Source organism: Muntiacus reevesi, chromosome 7 (assembly GCF_963930625.1).
Source record: "Muntiacus reevesi chromosome 7, mMunRee1.1, whole genome shotgun sequence".
Classification (NCBI taxonomy): Eukaryota; Metazoa; Chordata; class Mammalia; order Artiodactyla; family Cervidae; genus Muntiacus; species Muntiacus reevesi.
Window position 1 is genome coordinate 17,726,098 of NC_089255.1, and position 23,650 is coordinate 17,749,747.

The window sequence follows — 23,650 nt, forward strand, 5'->3', positions numbered from 1 at the left end:
AATAAGATCAGGATTGAATATTTTGACTTGAAGGGTTGTTGTTGTTGTTTTTGACCCAGAAGTGCTTATTGTGATTGTAGTCTCATTATCCTAAAGAGTGTCTGCATATTGATTGCCCATCCCCCTCACATTTCTCTCCATCGTACCACCTTTTTCCAAGTTGGCTGGGAGTCTCTATGTTTGAGAGCACCAGACTCCCCGTTCCATCCCCCTCATTTGTAGCTAGTTCATTACCAAGTCCCTTCCACATTCTTTTGTGATATCCCAGGAAATTATTTTCCTGTCTCTGCTCCCTCTGCCTACTCCTTAAACCGTGTCCACATTGCAGTAATAGTCTCCCCTCTTGACTCCCGGCCACGAGTCCCTTTCTTCATTTTAATCCATCATCTCTCATGCTGACAGATTAATATTCCTCAAATTCTGATTTCGCCACATCATTCCTTTTCAAGAAATCACAATGGCTTCCCAGTATTCACTTCTCTTTAAATCTTCTCCAGCCAATATTTTTGGGCATCTGCTGTGTGCCAGGGACTGTTACTATGTGCTGGGGCTTAAATTAATAACAAGACGACATCCTTGCCCTTGAATTGTTGACAGGCTAACAGATGATATACAGCCACCCAAGAGAGAAAGAGATGTAAAGAGAACCACAAACCAAAGCTAATCATTGGGGTGTGTGAGACATAAAGGAGACACAGATGAAGGAGAAGTATTTTCCTGTATGAGAAGAGCTAGGGAAATTTCACCTGGGCTTTGAAACATGGGGAGCAGTTCAAGGAGCTGGGAAAGCCTGAAAGGAGGGAAATCATGCCAGGCAGAGGGAAGAGCTTGAGCAAAGACCCAGAGGTGTGAAAGCACTGGTATGGACGTGGTGGTATCAAGGCCATCCTTCATCTAGGGGTTTCAAAGTGTTAGTCACTCAGTCGTGTCCGACTCTTTGCAGCCACATAGACTGTATCCTCTGTTCATGGGATTCTCCAGGCAATAATACCAGGGTGGGTAGTCATTGCCTTCTCCAGGGGATCTTCCCGACTCAGGGACTTCTGCCTTAATTTAAGTCTACATTATTGATCTAAGAGCAGCTCAACTCTTTCCTGCCTGAAGTCTTTTATTCTACTTACCAGGTCTTTTTATTGTGGTCTTATATGCCTCCTAATCCTAGCTCAGAAATTCAGATTTCCTCTCTGCTGGGCTACATTTCGCCAAGAAGTGGATCCCAGCCTATCTTAAGTGCTCCTCTACGCTCTTTGCACTGACTCTGTATTCACCCTAGACATGTTCTAATGGGCATGCCTCATCTCCTCAGCCACCTCGGAGTTTCTCCAGAACAGCTCCTGCTCTGAGGACCTCTCCCAGGCTGTGGGACACAGTCCCAGCACATTGCCAGCACCAGAGAACTTGAGAATGTGACTCGCTTTGACCTTCCATCCTACTTTTCCTTCCACTCTCTTCTTCTCTCCACTTTGCCCACCTTTGATCTTTCTTTTTGTGTGTCTGAAGAGTTGTGATATTTATTTACATATGTATGTAAACATATTTACATATATGTATTAACTGACTTCTCTTTGAAGATAATGGGTGAGACGTGTTGCTCTGCTAGCTAACATACGGTACAGACTGGCACCGGGAGGGGAGCTGCAGTGTGAGGCTGTGCCTTTAGGTTGCATTGCTGACTCTTGCCTTGTTTCAGGGTCCCCCGTCTTCACCCCGCCTCTGCCTGACCTGTGCAACTAATGCTGGCCTACTTCTCATCTTTGGGTCTGATTTGCCTTCTCTTCTTTCCCCAACCCGTCAAAACTGACTTCTCCAGTTTCTGGAGCCTTGCTGGCTTGATGAACTCATTCAGGTCAAGTTTAATGAGCCAGTGTGTGCTGGGCCTGATGCTTTCATCCTCCCAGCAACCTGTGACAGCAACAGTATTATCTGCACTTTAGGAAACTCCTCTTCCTTGCCTGAGGCCAACAACTCAGGTTTTGAATCTAAGTCTTCAAACCTAGCTTTCTCAGTCTGGTGCTTTCCTGCTATATCACTGTTCCCTGCAAGGGTTGTTTTCAGAACACCTGAATCAGAATTAAGATCTGGTGGGAAAAACTCAGATTCCAGAATGGAGGCAGGGCCTGGGGTGGGCATTGTAAAGGTGGCCTTAGGTAGTTCTGCACACTCAGGTTTGAGGATCACTGCCCTAGGCTGCCTTTACAAAGGAGGTTCTAATGACAGGTGGTGGGCAAATAAGCCACAGGATCCCACATAACATGGTCCTTTTTAACAGAGGCCTTGACCTTGACTTTAAGGAGTGAGCCCTGGAACTGAGTCCTCCTTTGGTCAAAGGGGTCTTCAGTTCAGTCCTGAAAGCATGTTTCCTACCCCTCCCCATAAAGGCAGGTGAGCCTAGCCCCCATCATGATGGCTCACTCTGACTTTATTTCTGGGTCAGAGCAAGCGCCAAGGGAGAAGGACCAGAGTGGATTGGTTTGCAGCCCCAAGTTGCCTGGAATCACAGTGGACTGGGACTCCCCAGATAGAGCTGAGCGTGCTGGCCAGTCACTCCCTCCCTTTCTAGGCGTGGTGAGTCAAACCTCCTCCTTACCCGAGTGGAGTCTGGTTGTTGACCCTTCTCCTTCGTTCTATAGCCTTCGTTTTGTGCCCTCACCCCTCCAGTCGTGATTTCCCTGTCTGTAATGATGAATGGCCACAACCCAGAGGGTTGGTGTGGGGTCTGCTGCACAGGCATGCGGGGCATTCAGCAAAGTCCAGCCCCTAGTGGGTGCCCAGTGCAGTTCTCATCCTGTTTAACTGCTCCGTAACTGTCAGTGCTTGGCAGGCAGTTGGTGCTCAGAGAGAATCTGCCTGCCACTACAGGAAGTGCCAGAGACTCTGGTTGGATCCCTGGGTCAGGAAGATCCCCTGGAGAAGAAAATGGCAACCCACTCCAGTATTCTTGCCTGGGAAATTCCCGTGGACAGAGGAGCCTGGCGAGCTATAGTCCATGGTGTCACAAAGAGTTGTACGTGACTGAGCATGCAGGACAGGACGTATGTGCTCTAGAAAAAGTATGTAATCTCAGACCTCTCAGGTCCAGGGGATTTGTGTTTAAAGGACTAAATATCACCACTTTGTATTCAAATCCAGGAAATGAACACCCCCAGCTGTGCAGTAATAATAATGATGATGGTGATGGAGATGATAAGGCATTAATTATCCATTCAGCATCCCCTCCCCTCTCCATTTCCCTCCTCCCAGTTTCCCTTTGGTTTCCTCTAAGAAGAGGAAGGTAGGTAGCAGTTTTCTGTATTGCTGGTTACTTGTCCTGGAGAATCCCATGGACAGTGGAGCCTGGCAGGCTACTGTCCATGGGGTCAGATAGAGTCGGATACGACTGAGCGACTAACGCTTCCCTGAGCATACTGTGCTTGCTGTCTCCTACGAGCCTTGCTTAAGCGGGTCACTGAGCGGTACCCTGGCAGCTTCCTACCTTAGCCCCTCTACTCCCGGGCGTGGTCCAGAAAGCCGGCTTACAAGGCGGTTGTCCCAGAAGGGTGGCACCGAGCTGCCACGACCTGGGCTGGGCAGTTCTCCCAGCCAGCTGGCCGACTGCCCGGGGGCTGGCCAGCAGCGAGGACCCAAGTAATGAGTGATTAATGGGCGCCCCATCTAATCTCCTGCCAGGGGAAATGAAGGGCCAGTCGTGGGCTGGGGCTCGTCATGACCTGCTCCAGGTGGGCTTGGAATGCACCCAGCTCAGGATGGGGATTAAGGCTTGAAAGATGAGAGGAAATGAGATGTTAACCCTTTACACCGTGGCCCTCTGAGCCCCAGCAGGGAAATCTCAGGGGAATTATCTGTAGGCATCTGATGAAAGGGGAGCCTGGCCTTTGATTTACGGCAGGGATGCGGCCACATGACTCTGGCGGGAGGGGGGCAGGGTGTGACAAGCCACAACTTTGACTTAACCATTTTCCTCGGAGGCTCAGATTAATTTCTTATAAAAATGGAGCATGTGGACTGCAGGGAAGCTGCTCTACCTGCTTCCTTCTCAGAAACCTTTCAATCATATCAGCAGGTTACAAATTTGTAGTTGCCAAGCAGACCTTTCCTATCTCCTGTTGTTTTGAGGAGGATGGAGGAGAGAGTCTGGTCATTGGCAGTGGGTCCACCTCCTTCCCCAGGTCAGAAACCAGCCCTGGGGCCCTGAGGGTGGGAACCAGCTCCCTGAGTTCCTTGGCTCTGCCATGCTGGGGAGCCCTGAATCTTAACCTCTTGTGCTGTAGTTTTCCTGTCTATAAAATGGGCATCATAACAATACTGGGTGATGATTATGGGTAATAATGGTGAGATTCGTGAGGATGTAGACAGCGTACAGCAGTCTTAGGCATGTGGACCTGCCAAGTGAATACTGTGCTGTGTGCTTCGTCACTCAGCCGTGTCCGACTCTGTGAGACCTCATGGACTATAGCCCGCCAGGCTCCTCTGTCGGTGGGGATTCTCCAGGCAGGAATACTGGAGTGGGGTGCCCTGTCCTCCTCCAGGGGATCTTCCCAACCCAGGGGTGGAACCCAGGTCTCCCGCATTGCAGGCGGATTCTTTACTGTCTGAGCCACCGGGGAAGTCCATACATGGATGAGATGCATGGGAATGAAGAAAGCGTCCATCAGTCTCAGGCACGTGGATGTACCAGGGGAAGGTTACCCATCACTTTTTTCTCGCCTTTCTGGGAAGGATGTAAGCAGCTTCTCTTCCACACCTCTCAGATTCGCTTAGGGTGATGGATCTCACTTGTTTGACCTCCGACCCTCACATGCCTTGAATTCTGGTCCCCCCTCCCGTTGCCGCTGGCTCCCTGGCCTCCAGCCGCCCTTTTCATTCTACTCCCTGCCCCCGCCCCCACCTCCATGCTCAGCGGCCAGAGCTGCTGGACCGGGTGGTGACTCCTGCCACATCCTCTGGTGCATGGCCCTTCCACACCAGCGCTGCCTACTGCCAGCCTTGCTGCCACCTATAGCCCAGAGAAGACTGGCTGAGAGTGGAGACGGCAGCTGCCTTGAAAGCAAAATTAGGACCCATGGTGACAGTCTAATCTGGGTGCAAATCACAGCTCTGCCCATTTTCTCGTTTCTCTGAGCTCCTGTCACCTCATCCTTGATTGATGCTAAGAATAACAACGCTTATCTAATGGTTGATAGGGTCCAACTCGAGAGTGGACATGGAGCCACTGGTGGGGGAGAATTTATTGCTGGTTATATTGGGTTGGCAAAAAGTCAGACATGACTTAACTACTAAACAACAACAATATTGGGTTGGCCAAAAAGTTTGTTTGGGTTTTTCCATAGCATCTTACAGGAAAACCCAACGGATTTTTTGGCCAACCCAGTAGGTGAGCCTTGAGGGTGGAGCCATGTCTTCAAGTTTTGAAGTCTTATTACAGGGCATACACTGGCATCCTCGCCTCTAACTCCATTTAGTGTCTTTTCCAAAACAGACACGTACTCAGGTCCTGCTTGACTTTGGTGATGTTTTAGTCAAGGCCCAGGGTTTTATTCTGCTTGAAGTTTAAAGGCTCTTCTGGCCAGCTAAGGGAGAAGGATCTGCTGTTTATGGATCTTTGTGTCAGGGATTTACCTGTGTGCACTTATTTAATCCTCTCTCAATAATCCACGTGAGCTAGTGAGCTAAATGTTATTCTTCTTGTTCAATAGCCTAGCAAACTGAGGCTCAGAGAGATTAAGGAAATTACAGGGGCTCATGCAACAAATGAACGTCAGAATGATATTTGAATTCCAAGTCATTTGACTCCAGAATATGTGCTCTGAGGAGAACTAATGGGCCAGGTAGTACCTCACTGTAATTATAACCTGCTGAGAAATCTAAGTATAGCCACTTGAAAGTCTTATTGTAACCCACTTGAAAATTTTAAACATTGAGATATAGTTCCCATACTGTAAAATCCACCATTTTAAAGTACAAGTTCAGCGGTCTTTAGTTTATTCACAGAGTTGTGCCACCATCACCGTGATCTAATTCCAGAAAATTTTCAGCACCTCTAAAAGAAACTCCATACTCATTAGAAGTCACTTCCCACTCCTTCCTTTCCCAGCCTGTGGAAACCATGAATCTACCTTCTGTCTCTATGGATTCTGGACATTTTATATAAATGGAATCTTATATTGGGTTGGCCAGAAAGTTTGTTTGGGTTTTCCTGTCCCATCTTATGGAAAAACGTGAAGGAACCTTTTGGCCAACCCAGGCTTCTGTGACTGGTTTCCTTCCCTCAGAATGTTTTCAGGGTTTGTCCATGTTGAAGCCTGTATCACTGCTGCATTCCTTTTTATTGCTGTGTAACCCACTTAAAATAAAAAGTAAGGTGATTTTGCTTAGAGAAGAGGTGGGGTTACAACTGCAGATGTAGCACAAAGCGGTGCTCCTTTTTTTTACTGTGGGCAGGTGTGAAGGAATAGAGTGTGGAGGCGGAGGCGGGTCGGGGCTTGGCTGGGCTCCCACATCTGGGAATTGCAGGGATGCCCAGCTTCTCTGCTGCAGGCACTCACGCTGCCCTTGGCTTGTGTCTTTGGCCAAACTTACTGAGATGCACCCTGAAGAAGCCATGAGCGTGCCATGGACCCCTGCCTGGGAGAGGTGGGCTAGAGGTTTCTGGAGCTATCTTGCCACAATCTGCCTGATGTTGCACGGAGAAGGCAATGGCAACCCACTCCAGTACTCTTGCCTGGAAAATCCCATGGACGGAGGAGCCTGGTGGGCTGCAGTCCATGGGGTCGCAAAGAGTCGGACACGACTGAGTGACTTCACTTTCACTTTTCACTTTCATGCATTGGAGAAGGAAATGGCAACCCACTCCAGTGTTCTTGCCTGGAGAATCCCAGCAATGGCAGAGCCTGGTGGGCTGCTGTCTATGGGGTTGCACAGGGTCGGACACGACTGAAGTGACTTAGCTTAGCGTTATGTTGATGCTGTGGAGACATTTTAGCCCATTTACTCTGCTGGATTCCTTTTAACTCCAGGTGGACCCCAGTGTCAAGCGCTGATGATGGCACTGCTGATTTGCTTTTGAAAAATAACTTTATTTACTTAGGCTGTGCTGGGTCTTCACTGCTGTGTGGGCTTTTCTCTAGTTGCAGGGGTTGGGGCTCTTTTCCAGCCGCAGTGCACAGGCTTCTCACTGCCGGGGCTTCTCCTCACAGATCACAGGCTATAGGCTCGTGGGCTTCAAGAATTGCAAATAGTTGCAACACATGAGCTCAGTCGTTGTGGCATGTGGCCCTAGAGTTCATGGGCTTCAGTAGTTGAGGCCCATGGGCTTAGCTGCCCTCAGATATGTGGGATCTTCCTGGACCAAGGATCCAACCCGTGTTTCCTGCATTGGCAGGCAGCTGCTTTACCACTAACCACCAGGGAAGCCCCTGCTGGAGATTCCCTGGGAGTGTGCTTTTAATTTACTAGATATAACACTTTATTTTTTCTGATTATATAGGTAAGGTATATTAATTACAGAAAATTTCAGGAAATGTAGAAAATATACACACAGAAAAAAATCACCCATAATTCCCCAACCAATAATGACCACCGTTTTGAATGTGTGTCTTCCTAGTCTGTCTTTCTCTCTCTACACACACACACACACACACACACACACACAGAGTTTATAAAATTGGTATTACACTAAACATATTGTTTTGTTCTCTCTTCCTTTCACTTAATAATATATCATAAACATTTTCCTTGTGTACTAAATATTCAATGTTCTTCCAAACTATGATTTTTTCAATGATTGCAGTGTATTTTTTAAAATATTGATGTTTACTTAAAACAGTCCCCTATTTTGGACATGTTGGTTGTTTTCAGTTTATCAATATTGTTTATAAATAAAATGACTTCTTTCGTGCATCTGTCAATGCAAAGTGTTGCTTCTGGTACAAAAGATCTAAATACTCTGAAGGTATTTGGTACATATAATCAAACTGGCCTTCCAGAAAGGCTGTTTAATTCCACAACCATGTTATTTTTTAACTTGAGTGTTACTGTTCATGTAACTCTGCCAAATATCCCTCCATTCTCCTTCTCCTCCTTCCTCCTCTCTCTTCTTTGCACCCCCACCCCCCCACATATCCGCATAGTCCACCAATTGCTCATATTGTTTTCTCCTTGATCTTTGCCTGTATTTTAATTGAAGCATGCCTTTTTGCACACAGTGTGATTTTTATGTTAACATTTCTCTTGACATAGTCGGGGTTCCCATTTTTAAACTTTATGACCACTGGGCGTCATTTTGCCCCATCATGGTTTCCTTTCAGTGTTCCCCATCTTCCTTTACGGATCTAGGTTGTTTCTTGTTTTTTCCTAATCAAATAATTAGTACTTACCAAGCTGAATGTTCAGTGTGCTGTTTTGTTCTGCTCTCGTGTTCCGTTTTGGAAATTCAGTTCCTGGTCGTGTGATTACTAGGTCCACAGCGGGAGCTGTTCTAATAACATTCCTGCCGCTGAGGGGCCCTCAGAGAACCGGCACCTGGGAGGCCCAGGTGGGAGAACCCAGAAACAGAAAGGGTGCTTGTTTTGGCCTTCCCTCTTCCTTTCCTTACGAGGGTCTGTTCTTTCCTCAGGCTCACGTCGGAGGAACTCAACACCTCGCTGCTACCAGGGATGTAAGAGGTGCTGTGGGCTGGGACTTGCCGAGCTCCGTGCAGGGAAGTTATGTCGGTGTCGCTCGGTGTCCACGTGTGAATGGTGAATGTCACAGGTGGTCTTTTGTGACTGGCCTCTTTCACTAAGCGTGGGGAAGGCCTTCTGGGGCTGTGTTAATGTGCTTTGCGGGTTCTCTGTGGGCCTGGCCACATGTCCTTTCACCCTGCTTCCAGTACTTTCTGAGCCCCGACCACACACAGGCGTAGCACCCTGTGTTTACAAATGGTGCGAATTCCAGTCCTGACTCTGTCACTTAAGTGCCTGTGAGCAGCTTAACCTCATCAAACTTCAGCTTCCTCGGCTGTGACACAGACCGATGATCCCCGCACCTGCCGTGAGAGGGAGGAGGCGGTGTGTACACGGCGTTCGTTCACTCCTCGTGAAACCAGGGCCCGCTCCGAGGCTCTGTCAGCTCTGGGGCACCTGTCCACCTTACGGAGAAAGGAACTGGTGTGCCTGCCTTACAGCTTTGGAGGGGCAGGTGAGGAGATCCCCGAGACCAACATTATTATGCAGGAGGAAGGCTGGGGGCCCAGGAGAAAGGCATCAGGGTGACAGAGGTGGGAAGTCACAGAAGGTTAAGAGCCGCACCCTCACATGGGAAGCAGTGTGGGAGAGGGAAGACGCAGGAGCCTGTTTTATGGGAGGGCTGCGTTCTTTTTTTTTCCCCATATATCCCCTCTTTTTTGGATTTCCTTCTCATTTAGGTCACTACAGAGCATTGAGTAGAGTTCTCTGTGCTATGCAGTAGGTTCTCATTAGTTGTCAATTTTATATATAGGGTCAATAGTGTATATATGTCAATCCCAACCTCCCAGTTCATCTCCCCCCCTCACCTTGGTATCCATATGTGTCTTCTCTATGCCTGTGTCTCTACTTCTGCTTTGCAAATAAGGTCATCTATACCATTTTTCTAGATTCCATGTATATGCCTTAATATATGGTATTTGTTTTTCTCTTGCTGACTTACTTTACTCCGTATGATAGTCTCCAGTTCCATCCACATCTCTGCAAGTGGCACAATTTCTTTTTATGGATGAGTAATATTCCACTGTATGTATGTATCACATCTCCTTTATCCATTCCTCCGTGGATGGACATTTAGGTTGCTTCCATGTCCTGGCTATTGTAAATAGTGCTGTAGTGAACACTGGATACATGTATCTTTTTGAATGATAGTTTTCTCTGGATATATGCCTAGGAGTGGGATTGCCGGGTCATATGATAGTTCTAGTTTTAGTTTTTTAAGGAACCGCCATACTGTTCTCCATAGTGGCTGTATCAATTTATATCCCCACCAAGAGTGTAAGAGGGTTCCCTTTGCTTCATATCTGGAGGACTGCGTTCTTAAAAACCTCACAGAATTCAGGTCTCTCGTCATTCAGACCATGTTTTTCCCATAAAATTAATGTACAGAGTGTTCACAGGTGCTCGGTGCATAATTTTGCTTGAACGTGGCTTTTCACAATGCCGTTTATCACCAGTGCTTCACAGAGGGCTTGCTCATAAACAGCCCACTTGGTATCTCAGGATGGGTGTTTGGCTTCCTCACCAGCTGTTGGTGGTGGTTGTTATCATCATCATCTCAGTGTGTTTTCAATCCAGCACCATTGTTTGACAGACCATCTAGATCAGAGATCAGCAAACTTTTTTTTGTAAATGGCCAGTTGCAGGCTGTAGGGTCTTTGTTGCAACTAATCAGCTCTGCCTTTTGAGCACAAAAGCAGCCATAGATGATACATAAATGAATGGGCAGTAAAACCTTAGTTATGGACACTGCAATTTGAATTGCATATAATTTTCACATCATAAAATAGTATCCTTTTGATATTTGTTCAGCCATTTGAAAATGTGACAAGACCAGACAGGTTTGGCCCACTGACCAGAGCTTGCTGACCCCTGGTCTAGATGACTATAATATGTGAAAATTGTCTTCAACTGAGTGAATGTTAAAAAAATAAGAAGAGTAAATGTTAAAGTAGCCCTGTAGTCAACAAAATCACTCATAGACATTCCAGTGCTCATAACAGTATAGCTATCAAACAGATTCTATCAAACGATTGTGGGTATTTATGATCCTGGGTGATATCAATGTAGCCAAGTTATTCTTATGAATTTTAAAATGTAAATCTTATTGTTTTGAAATTTAGGCATGCAACCAGTTTCTTAATAGTTACATCACTCCATCTCATGAGTCGAATTGCTTCCCGTAACATTGTTCATGGTTGTGTACCATGCTGGGGTCTTGCAACCTCTGCCTGCCTCTGGACAGTCTGATGGCCTATGGTAAGGGGTTTGGAACTTGCTTCTGGCTGGAATGGTTGCTGCAGAAGCCAGGAGAAGGCACGATGGAGCCCCAAGGGTGCATGGTCTGGTGCATGGTAAATGTGGGATAAACTTTGTTCCTTCTCTTTTCCTCTCCACCCAAATGTTCTATATATTTGGTCAGCTCCAAAACATGCTGAGCCTCTTTGAAATTGTTACTTCGGTTCTTTCCACATGCAGTAAAGTCACTAACCTTTTTAAATGGAAACAAAAACAGAGGCTGTTAGAAAGCAGTTTCCCCTCCCAGGTCACCAGCTTTCCCTTGCTGGAGAGTAAGCAGTGCTGTGCTGAGACTGTGGCTGGGGCCAGAAGAGAGGCCCCAGGTTTGAGGCAGGCGCCTCCAGCTGGGTGCAGACTCGGCTCTCCAGCCAGGAGGCGGGGGGCGCCTGGCCTGCTGGCTGCTCTGAGGTCCCAGCTCCTGGGTGTATCTTGGTTTCAGAGATTCCAGCGGTAGGAAAGCCAGGATCCTCTCCAGATGGGAGACCACCAGCCCCGAAGGTGACTGTGATGCTGTAGTTCTTGGCTCTCGAGTGTGCTTTTGCTGTGTGTGTTGGATGGAAGGCCCGTCTTGAGTAGACGTGTGTTTGTGTTGTTCAGGGGGCTGGTGTGCATAACCACGTGTGCTTTCTGGCCTGGGGTCTGGCAGGATGTGAAGAGAGGCAGCCACTACCTTTTGGCTGGTGAGATTTTGCATTGTTATATTGGCAGGGGGCTGGCATTCTTGCTGTACTTTTGGAACTCTTTGGTGTTCCAAAGACAGGTGGTCTTGGAGCCAGGGGCATGGGCATTCAGTCCTGACTTTGCCACTGCTTTGCCATTTAATCTTCAGTAACCCATTCTACTCTGTCTCTGGGGTCACTCATTCCTCACTCCTAGATGAATGATGATAGCCATTTCTGAGGACTTATTTCTCTGTTGAGACGCGTGGGGACCCTGGGCCTTCACTCCCACCCAGCAGCAGTAACTAGGCCGTGCATTCCCTCCTGCTTTCTGCCCCCGCCCCAGGGTGCCGGTGAGGCCACATGAGGCACCGTGATGAGGCCCTCCTACCCCCCTAGCCAGGAAACTATCAGTGGAGACGTGCTTGGGAGCTAGAACCTCCTACCCTGCTCAGTGTAATGAGTCCCCTGCCCATTCAGTTAGCTGTCCGTGAAGGCCAAGTGGGGAGCCTGAACTTCTGTCCCCACCTGACTATAATGTGATAGGATTTCCCTTCCTCTGCTGAAGCAGTGTCAGAGTAAGCCAGCTAAAATGGAATGTTTAAGTAATTTCTAGAGCCTCATAAGGGAATACCTAAAATGTCCAGGTTTCAATTAAAAACCACTTGTCACACCAAGATGCATGAGGATCTCAAACTTAATGAGAAGAGACAATCAACTGATGCCAACGCTGAAATGACAGAGATGTGGCAGCTTTCTGACAAAGATATTAAAGCAGTCATCATGAAAATGCTTCAGTGAGCAGTTATGAATGTGCTTAAATGCGAAAAAAATAGAAAGTCTCAGCAAAGAAACAAAAGGCATGAAGAAAAATCAAATGAAAATTTTAGAACTGAAAAAGACAATAACTGAAAAAAAATCTCACTGGATGGGCTAAACAGCAAAATGGAGATGAATCAGTGAATTTGAAGATATAACCATAAAAATTCCCTAATCTGATCAACTGAGAGAAAAATAAACGAGTGGAAGAAAAGAAAAACAGATTCTCAGGGACCTGTAGGACTAACAAAAGAGCTAACATTTTATGTCTTTGAAATCCCAGTAGAGAGCAAAGAGGATGGGAATGAAAAAGTCCTTGATGAACTTATCACTGAAAACTTCTTGAGGTTAGGAAGGTTTCTAAATTCAAGGAGATTAGTAAATTCCAAATGGGATAAACCCAAAGAAATCCATACCAAAATATGTCATCAAATTTCTGAAAATAATTTTGAAAAGAAAGAAACTAGGAGGAATCAGGGGGCTTCCCTGGTGGTCCAGTGGTTAAGAATCTGCCTTGCAATGCAAGGGTCACGGGTTCAATCCCTGGTCCGGGAAGATTCCACACGCCATGGGGCAGCTAGGCCCGTGCACCACAACTTACTGAGTCCTTGTGCTGCAACTACTGAAGCCCAAGCACCTAGAGCCTGTGCTCCGCAACAAGAGAGGTCACCGGAATGAGAAGCCCGTGCGCCGCAACAAAGAGTAGCCCCCGCTTGTTGCAACTAGAGAAAGCCTGCATGCAGCAACAAAGACCCACCACAGTCAGAAACAAATTAAATAAATAAATAAATCAAAAAAAAAAAAAAGGATAGTAGAAGGAATCAGTCTTCTGGGTTTCAAGACTTATAGCTAAAATAATCGAGACCGAGTGGTGTTGGCGAAGGACAGAATAGAGCACCCAGAAGTGTGCCCATCTGATTTTTGGTAAAGGTGCATAGTAGAAAGTGGAAGAAACACTAACTGCCCTGGTCAGGATGATGATTTGAAGAGGCTGGTAGAAGATGGAGAGCAGAGGGGAAAGTTTATCTGAGAGATAATACAAATGCAGAATTGAGAGCTGGCGAGAGATGGGGCCTAAGGGTCACTGGAGGGGGAATCACAGAAGCCCAGGCAGGCTTTGAGCTTTGTTCATTGGAAGAATAGTGATGCCAGGATTTCCCCTGGAGGTGGTCTGGTGGTTAAGAATCTGACTTGGAATGCTGGAGATGCGGGTTCCGTCCTTGGTTAGGAAACTAGGATACCACCTGCTGTGGAGCAGCTGAGCCTGTGCGTCTCAACTAGAGAATCTGTGCACTGCAACGAAAGATCCCTCGTTACTCTGAAGATCCTGTGTGCCACAACTAAGACCCGATGCAGCCAAATATAAATATTAATATTAAAAAAAAAAGAGAATAGTTATACCACCATCAAAGCAGGAAAGGGTGACAGAAAGAGGGCTTGGTGTGGAAGCGGTGACCAGGTCCTGTTATTGTTCATCTTGGGTGGGCCACTAGCAAGAGGAAACTAGAAATACAGGAAAACATCTGAATGAGAGGGTAAGTCTCATGTTGGGTTTTCGAGACCTCCGCATGAGACAATTATCAAAGAGGTCACAGTGTAAGAGTCTTTACCCAGTGTACACAGCTCATTAGTGGGGGATGGGTTATGATTGAAATTTTTGTATGCTTGTTTGGGTCACAAGGAAAGTCAGTGAGACAGACAGAGGAGACAGGCAGAGAACAGACTTGCATGGCCTCTGATGATGGGGTTCAAAAAAAAGGGTACAGTAACAGTTTTATTCTTCCTAAACCCAGTTGCATTTTACTGTACCCCTTGACCTCTGGGTGACCTTTGACTCCAATGACTTGCCTCTCTTGGTTTCCTTGAAAATATTTCCTAATTCGCAAGATGGACGTCTGGTTTGCATTATCATAATCTTTTAATCACAACACCCGATTTCAGCTTTACCTAATACCAGCCTCTCATAGAATTGTGTCGAGGAAATAAGACTAATTTGCTGGGTTTCTGTTTCCCTCCGTAAGGATATATGGAGCCTTTCAGCCTACACTGCACAGCAGTGATTGCTACAAATCATTGACTAGATTTCTATCGCTTAAAAAAATAATGACATAATTCAAATGTCAATGCAGAAGCCCCAAGAGCCAAGCAGGAAAAGGCAAATCTTTTCCTCTGATGTTCAGAAGCACCAAGGGCAGAGTGTGTGGCTGGCTGATTTACGGCAGTCGAGGCGCATGGAGCCAGGATGTGTCCTGGACGGGCAAGTGTGTCCCCACACACTGAGATGACGTTCTGGATTCAAGGTCAAAGCAGTGGTGGAGTGAACACGCAGAGCACAGCCTCACGCATACCAGCTCCCCTGGCCAGACCCAGGCTGCAACCTGTGTTTCGTCGGTGAATGTGAACACAAACAGCTCTCCAGGAAATGTGTGTCTGATGCAGTGGGTCAGGGGACCTGAGAGGCAACTTGGTGGAGTGCCAAGACAAGCCAGGGGGCCTTGGGTTTCACCACGCTTCTGCCCCTTCCTAGGGGCATATTGGTTCTGGTGACCTGGGGCACAGTGCTTCACTGCTCGCAGCCTCAGTTTCCTCCTCTGTAAAATGGGCGTATCGATAGCACCTGCCTCATAAAATAATGTTTGAAAAGTGTTCAGTGCAGCCTGTCATGTATTATATACTCATTAAAAAATAAAAATCTCTAGTCTGAGCTCTGCGTCTAATTAGCTGTGATACTTTGTAACAGTCATGTGGTTTCACTGAGCGTCAGTTTATTCACCTGAGAATCATGACTAAAAAATAATGGATTTGGAGAGTTGGGTTAGAATCTCCCAGTTTTTCTGTGCTTTGTGATTTGGTGATGAGATGTCGATCAGAAAGTCACAAAGGAAATGACTGGATAGATTTAAAGGTTATGACAACACTGTTAATCGGTTGTACCTTGAAACAAAAATAAAAAGTTTAAAAAAATAAATAAAATAGTGCTTCCTCACAGCATTCAACTGTCATAAATGCCCTCCCCCAAGGTTTTGACTCTTAATACTGGAGAAAAGTCTAAACTGGGTTAAGAAATCACATAAAAAAATATTGTGACAAAAAGTAAATAAAATAGGTAATTAACAAGTTGCCAAAGCTTTATTGACTACACCAAAGCCTTTGACTGTGTGGATCACAACAAACTGTGGAAAATTCTTCAAGAGATGGGAATACCAGACCACTTGACCTGCCTCCTGAGATATCTGTATGCAGATCAAGAAGCAATAGTTAGAACCGGACATGGAACAACAGACTGGTTCCAAATTGGGAAAGGAGTATGTCAACGCTATATATTGTCACCCTGCTTTATTTAACTTATATGCAGAGTACATCATGAGAAATGCTGAACTGGATGAAGCACAAGCTGGAATCAAGATTGCCGGGAGAAATATCAGTAACCTCAGATATGCAGATGACACCACCATTATGGCAGAAAGTGAAGAACTATAAAGCCTCTTGTTGAAAGTGAAAGAGGAGAGAGAAAAAGATGGCTCAAAGCTTAACATTCAGAAAACTAAGATCATGGCATCTGGTCTCATCACTTCATGGGAAATAGATGGGGAAACAGTGGAAACAGTGGCTGACTTTATTTTCTTGGGCTCCAAAATCACTGCAGATGGTAACTGTCGCCATGAAATTAAAACACGCTTGCTCCTTGAAAGAAAAGCTATGACCAATCTAGACAGCATATTAAAAAGCAGAGACATTACTTTGCCAACAAAAGTCCATCTTGTCAAAGCTATGATTTTTCCAGTAGTTATGTACAGATGTGAGAGTTGGACTATAAAGAAAGCTGACTGCTGAAAAATTCATGCTTTTGAACTGTGGTGTTGGAGAAGACTCTTGAGAGTCCCTTGGACTGCAAGGAGGTCCAATCAGTCCATCCTAAAGGAAATCAGTCCTGAATATTCATTGGAAGGACTGATGCTGAAGCTGAAACTCCAATACTTTGGCCACCTGATGCAAAGAACTGACTCATTGGTAAAGCCCCTGATGCTGGGAAAGATTGAAGGAGGGAGGAGAAGGGGACGACAGAGGATGAGATGGTTAGGTGGCATCACTGACTCGATGGACATCAGTCTGAGTAAGCTCCAGGAGTTGATGATGGACAGGGAAGCTTGGCGTGCTGCAGTCCTTGGAGTCTCAAAGAGTTGGACATGACTGAGCGACTGAACTGAACTAACAAGGATCTACTGTATGGCAGAAAAAAAAAGAAAACTTATTTCCTTAAAAGTTATAAGCAAAATTAAAAGACAAAAATCAAACTGAAAGAACTTGAGAAAATAAGTGTCAATGTCCTTAATATAGAAAGTGCTTCTTAAAACTCAACTGAAAGCATTATGAACTCAACAGAAAAACTGGCAAAATGCACAGAAGAGATAGTGCACATGGATAATAAAAATGAAAATCTGTTCCAACTTTACTTATAATCAAAGGAAATACAGTTAAAATGACTTTTTTTTCCTGCCTATTGTGACTAACACATTGATGCCCATCCTGTACCAGGAAAAGTCATTTACCCAAAAGTTTCCTCCTGGGAATGTAGACAGACCACCTTCCCACAGGCTCTGTGGTTAAGTGTGGCCATATGACTAATGAACTAGGAGAGTGGCAGAGACTTAAGTTACCTCTGTGAAGCTGTCAGCTCAGTCTCACATGCTTTCCCCTTTCCCTTGTTTGTTCACTGAATGGAAAGTGGAAAAAAACAACAACAACAACAGTGGAGGATTCTGAGGCCCTAGACAATGGTGACTTCCTTAGGTGAAAGGAGACTGGCTCCCTGGATGCCTGCATGCCTGTGTGGAGCAGAATGCCCCTGCCAACCCACATCAGATAATGAATTGAGCAAAAACTTTTTGTGTGTTAAGCCTTTGAAACTCTGGGATTCCTTGTTATAGCTACTTGCTTACTCTAACTAACTATGCATCAAATTGGAAACTATTATAATGCTAACATTATTGGCAAGTGTGTTGATTTTACCCATTTCAGTGGGATTTTAGGTGGACACACTGGAGAAGGAAATGGCACTCCAGTACTCTTGCCTGGAAAATCCCATGGACAGAGGAGCCTGTGTAGTCTACAATCCATGGGGTTGCAAACAGCCAGACACGACTGAGTGACTAAACTTTCACTTTCACTCTTTTTTAAAACAATTCATATATAAGAAGGATTTTAAATAGTTATACCTTTTGGCTTAGTGATTCTGGTTTTAGGAATCTACTATAAGGAACGAAGCAGAGAAACAGGTAAAGAATTTTCTATAAGGATATTTGTCACAGATTCTAACAACAAAAGAATTCCTTAGATATGTTATCTGGCTTCCGTGGGGTGAACTATTAGACAGCAATTAAAATATTTTAATATTCTATACTAAAATATAGAATATATACTTATATATGTTGTCTACATATTACTTATTAATATATACTTATGCATAATCTTTATATTACATATTAATATTTACTTATGTATGTTATCTATATGTTCTATATATAATCACTTAAATAGTTTTGCATTTTATTTTTCACTTTAAATAATAAGCATTTTATTAGTAACATTCATATTTTAATTACTGTATAGTAGTTAACCCCATGGAAGTCAGATAACATATCTAAGAAATTGCTTTATTGTTGGAATCTGTGATGAATATCTTTGTAGGAAATTCTTTACCCATTTCTCTGCTTAGTTCCTTATAGTGGATTCCTAAAGCCAGAATCACTAAGCCAAAAGGTCTATTTAAGATCCTTCTTCTTTATGGGTTGTTTTCAAAAACAGTGTATCCACCTTCCCTGGGGACTCAGACAGTAAAGAATCTGCCTGCAATACAGGACACCTGGATTCAATCCCTGGGTCAGAAAAACCCCCTGGAGAAGGGAATGGCTCCCCACTCCAGTGTTCTTGTTTGAATTCCATGGACGGAGGAGCCTGACAGGCTACAGTTTATGGGGTCACAGAGAGTCGTCCATGACTGAGTGACTAACACTTTCACTTCATGTAAAATTATTAAGCATAAAAATAAACACCAGCAGGAAAAACACCAGAAACATTGAGTGGCTAACCTGGATTGTGAGGTTATGAGTAATTATCGCTTTCCTCTTTATGTTTCCCTGTTGTTTTCAATTTTTCTTCAATAAACATGTGCAATTTTATAGACATCTTTTTTCTACGTATTGCACACAGCCGTTAAGTCTCACCTAGACCCACCTCATGGATAAAAATGACACTTGCTGTCTGTGAGTTTGTTCTGTTAGTATTAGCACACCCGCCTTCCCTGGTGTGTGTGTGTGTGTGGGTGGGTGTGCATACACAGATGTACACAGGTGATTGCCAGAGGGCCAAGGGCTGTTTGTAGATGTCGGGACCTGGACCTTCTAGCAAAAGGAAGAGAAGGTGGGCCAGAAGGGCAGCTCCGCCCGAGCCAGAGTTGCCCTCAGTCCCATGGCCACCTGCCTTCGATCAAAAGTGGCTGGAAAATATATTGCCTTTTGCAATGAGATGGCTCATCATCTTGGAGAAGGCTTGGGCAGCACGTCAGAAAATCTGTGGTTCTTGTGCAGAGCCCAGGCTGTGGAAGTCTGACCTTGTTTCCTTCGATGTCTACAACCCAAGGATTACAAATCATTCTTTGCAGAGAATGCTGGGGAGGGCTTGAGTCTGAGCAGGGAGGAAAAACGGAGTCTGACTGTAGGTATCTTTGATTCCTAGTGAGGGTGGCCTGCATCCCCTCACAGTTCACTGTGATGTGTGTCTGCAGAGAGCAGAGAATGTCATTGATGGTGTTAATTTCAGAAACAGTTATAGTTATTACAAAGCAGTAGAGTCTGTATTCAGACTGTAGGCTGGGCATCAGTACATTTTAAATGTATTACAATCATGCCTGAAGAGAAGGCCCTCCAAGTGAGACTGAATGTAAGTTCTTCCTGTCATCACAGAACACCTACTATGCCCCGAAGTGCTGTTCTAGGAACCAGGAATATAAAAAATAAGTCCTTGAGAAAAGTCTTTACTCTTCTGTACTGTCCTGTTATGGGGAGGAAAGGAAAGCAGGAATCATAATGATACACTGTGACAATTCCTGGGTTCAGTTCAGTGCAGTTCAGTTCAGTTCAGTTGCTCAGTTGTGTCCAACTCTGCTGGGTCAGAGCTCTGAATGTGAGACCTACACAGAAGTAGAGAAATTCAACCAGGCTTATCAAGTGCTGTAAATCAAATGACTAAGTAAGTAATATTTGGACAAGAGAAAGCATTCTTACTCCAAATACATTTCTCCCTTTTATCTGCAGTATCCTGTCATCTGAAATTGAAAAAGCAACTCTGTACAGAAGCAGGAACAAATGGCTCATTTATTGAAAATATCTTGCCTGCCTGATATTTCTACCCTGGACTGTTTTCCTGGGTTACCTGGGAAACATTTTTTAGGAGTGAAAACAAATATACAGCACATTAATGTCGATGACCGTGAAATGATGTAGTTTGCCTTGAAATCCTTGACTAATCCATGCTGATTACCTAGTTTCTCCAGGGAAGAAAGGAGAACTAAGGTGATTTCTTTAATGAGTTAGCAAAACCTGCTGTAATGTGTTTGCTTAAAAGTATCCAGAGAGTTTTAAGATCTTCTCAACATTTTTTCTTAATTCCAATTCTCTGGGTTCTCAGGATGCTTTGGGCAAGCCAGCCAATTTACAGAATGGAGGTTTAATGGGAAGAAATGAGTTCTGTGGCTGAGTTTGAATATGGGATGTGGAAAAAGGATGGGCTTTGCAAGGGGTAGGAGGAAAGACTAAAGATAGAGAGCAGAGGGAATATCAGGGGACCATCTCTCTGGCTGACCTCAGCCCAGTAGGGTGATACTGGAAATGTGACCAGGTCTGGGGCCCCAAGGTCTGTTTTCCTCAATACCCTGGGCTTCCCTGGTAGCTCAGCCGGTAAAGAATCCACCTGCAATGTGGGATACCTGGGTTCAATCCCTGGGTTGGGAAGATCCCCTGGAGGAGGGCATGGCAACCCACTCCAGTATTCTTGCCTGGAGAATCCGCATGGATAGAGAAGCCTGGTGGGCTGTACAGTCCATGGGGTCGCAAAGAGTCAGACACGACTCTGAGCACTGCAGTGCAGAGCAGAGCAGACCACCGCACTGCTGCCTGGGGCAGGATTTCCTGAAAGGGCTGTGGCGGATGATGATGGCCAGCAGAGGGCTTGGGAGGGTTGGACCTGCTGTGGAGGCAGCACGCATCTGCAGTGGCCTGGTGCCTTCATTCTGTCTCAAGGGCAGTCTGTAGCAATTCATTCAGCACCTAGCAATTCAGTAAAAGTCTGTTGGACACACACACCATTCATCCTTCATTCATTCATCAAGTTTTTACTGCATAGCCACTGTGTACCAGGCAAAGATGAGTAAAGATGTAAAGATGAATAAACTTATCCCAGTCTTTGAGAAGCTCCCCATCCAGTGAAGGAGAAGCATAAACAGAGCATAGAGCAAGCATGCCTAACACCTCTGTTAAAAGAGATGATAATCCATTCTCTTGTAAGCTTCTAGCTTACAAGCTTTTAGCTTCTGTCCTATACCTCCCATTGTTGGCTGGCAAATTTGCCCACCTTGTTGTTAATGGTGACTCTTCAAAGGATATTCCTCTCTCAAAAGAATAATGTAAGTGCTAACAATAAAGTCCACTGTGATATTTACTTTTTTGGACTGTTGGCGTTCCTTTTGCCTGTACCAGCCATTGGGCACTCAGTCTCGGGTACTGTGTCATTGTGAAAGAAATATTTATTTATGTATTTGTGTATTGGGGTTTCCCTTGTGGTTCAGCTGGTAAAGAATCCGCCTGTAATGCAGGAGACTTGGGTTCGATCCCTGGGTTGGGAAGATCCCCCGGAGAAGGGAAAGGCTGCCCACTCCAGTATTCTGGCCTGGAGAATTCCATGGACTACAGTCCATGGGGTTACAGAGTCCGACACAGCTGAGCGACTTTCACTTTCACTTTTGTATGTTTATTTGGCTGCCTCAATAAAAGTTTAAGCTCCTCAGAGGCAGGGATCCCCCCACCCCTTGTCATATGTACTATCTTGCATGAAGCTTCCTAACCCAAGAGGTATTGAAAGCTCATTAGCTGGTAACCTATATGCCCCGCATACAGATACTCAAGGATGATCTCAGGATGACTGGTCCCAGCCCTACAGAAGACATGGGACCACTCTGCTGTGTTGCGACTTGAGGAATCCAATGTATCCATTGAGACTTAGAATGTTCCTTGACTCTAGACGATACCAGGGAAAAGATAGCAGCAGATGCAACCTCTGTTTTGCTCCTTTAAGCTGGCACTGTTCGTGTGTGGATAGCAAGCAGCATCAAATGATGGTTAAGTGCATAAACTCTGGGCTCAGGCTGCCTAAGTTGTATTGTGACTGTCCTACCTGCTAGCTGGGTGACTTTGGGGGAGTTACTTAATTTCTTGGTACCTCCATTTCTCAATGATACCTCTTTCATGGGGTTGTTGTGAGGATAAAATGACTGAATATAAAATGTTCAGAATACCATATGACACATGGGACCCACTCAGTAGGTGTTTGTTAGAGTTCCCAGCTACAGTATTATTATCTGAAATAACAGGTTATTACATTGCTCATCTTGGCTCACTTTTCTCTAGGTGATGTTCATGGCACAGTCAAGTCATGTCTTGAAATGTTTCATCTCCTAGCAAAATAGGTGAGATACACCAAGTCTCCTTGGGGTAGCATCTATCCCTCCATTCATTCATTTATTGAGTATCCAGCTATGATTCTCAGCTAGGTGGGAGGCAGTGAGTCTAATAAACTGAAAAGAGGAGAAGCCCTGTGGTTGGTGGTCTGTCTTCAAGTCCAAGTCCTACCATTGCATGGTCTCAGTTTTGCCATGAGAATTAAATCATATGCTTATCTCGTGTATCTAATGTGTAGTAAAAGTTGATTCCTGACATTGAGTGTTCTTCCGCTTTTCTGATCATCTAAGACAGAGGTGGGTTGGATGCCCTGATGTTGGGAGCTGACACCTGGTATTCTGGTCTACAGACAACCAGGCCCCAGGTAGGGGGGCTGTACTCAGTGGGCCGGAGTTCTAAGAGAGGAGAGTTCTGTGAGCAGACACGGGTGGGGCAGGAGAAGGGGATGTTGGCGTCATTGGTGAAGACACGACAGGGCAGGATGGAGGCTCCAGCGTCTCCGGCCTATCAGGCCCCTCGGGGGGCAGCTTTCACAGAGGAATAGGTAGGTTCTGAGACTCGTCCTCACTACATGATCCGCCTGGGTGCTGACTCGGGGTCTAAATGGCCCCTCTCTCTGAAACCTCTGGTTCTCATTCTTACACTGGTGAGTCACTTCCTCTCCCCAGGGACTAGGGCCTTTTTTTGTCTGGGGTGGCTTTCCCTCGTGGGAATTCCCTTGTGGGAGGGCGGGAGGGGGACTGGCCTGTCTGTGGTTGGGATGTGGCCACAGGTTGGTCTCACTGAACCCAAACCCGAGAGGCTGAGCAGACGCTTCTTTCTGGGGTACACTGAAATCAGAGAGGGGTCTTCCAGGGGTTCTGCAGGCCAGGAGGAGAAGGGGCAGGAAGGATGCTCAGAGGTGGACTGTAAGAAAGGGCAGCACAGCTGTGCCAGTGCCTAGGGCATGGTGACCCCCTCTGGGTCAGGGAGCCATCTCCTGTCCTGAGTCACGTCTCTCCTGGCCTCTTTCCATCCTCCCGTCCCCAGCCTTCGTGCCTCCTGCCACACCCTCCCCACCCTCGAGGCGTTGGGGCCTGTGACTTTGGCCTGAGCCATCTCAGGTGCCTGGTCCAGCCTTCCTGCGAGCTCTCTGTGGAAAGGAGAGCCAACGGGGCTTCCCGCCACCAGGGAGCATATGTTCCAACAGAAACTAGATTATTTTTTGTTCAGTGTCAAGAAAGGTTATAAATCAACAGAAGCAAACCCCCAAAGGCGACTCGCTGCATAGATAGCATGTTTACTCAGTCCTGGAACTGGGGCCAAATGGGTTTTTGGGAAACTTCACTTTCATCAGGTCCCTCCCCGCTCCAGAACCTACAAGGACTCTTTCTCATCCATCTCATCAGAATTCTCCTGGCATTTCCCAGGGCTTGGGTAATAT

General features: G+C 45.8%; 1 protein-coding gene across 2 annotated transcripts in view; it reads left to right on the top strand.

The window, feature by feature from the left end:
* The window catches only part of THSD4 (thrombospondin type 1 domain containing 4), a 630,546-nt gene that overhangs the window by 1,972 nt on the left and 604,924 nt on the right, over nt 1–23,650 (top strand). The window contains exon 1 of one of the 2 annotated variants that reach the window (XM_065940122.1): nt 8,618–8,660. The exons of the other annotated variant lie outside the window; for it this stretch is intronic. The gene's annotated coding sequence lies outside the window, so the exon portion shown is untranslated. Of the gene's footprint in view, nt 1–8,617; nt 8,661–23,650 lie in introns of those variants that run through there. 2 annotated transcript variants of the gene reach the window in all.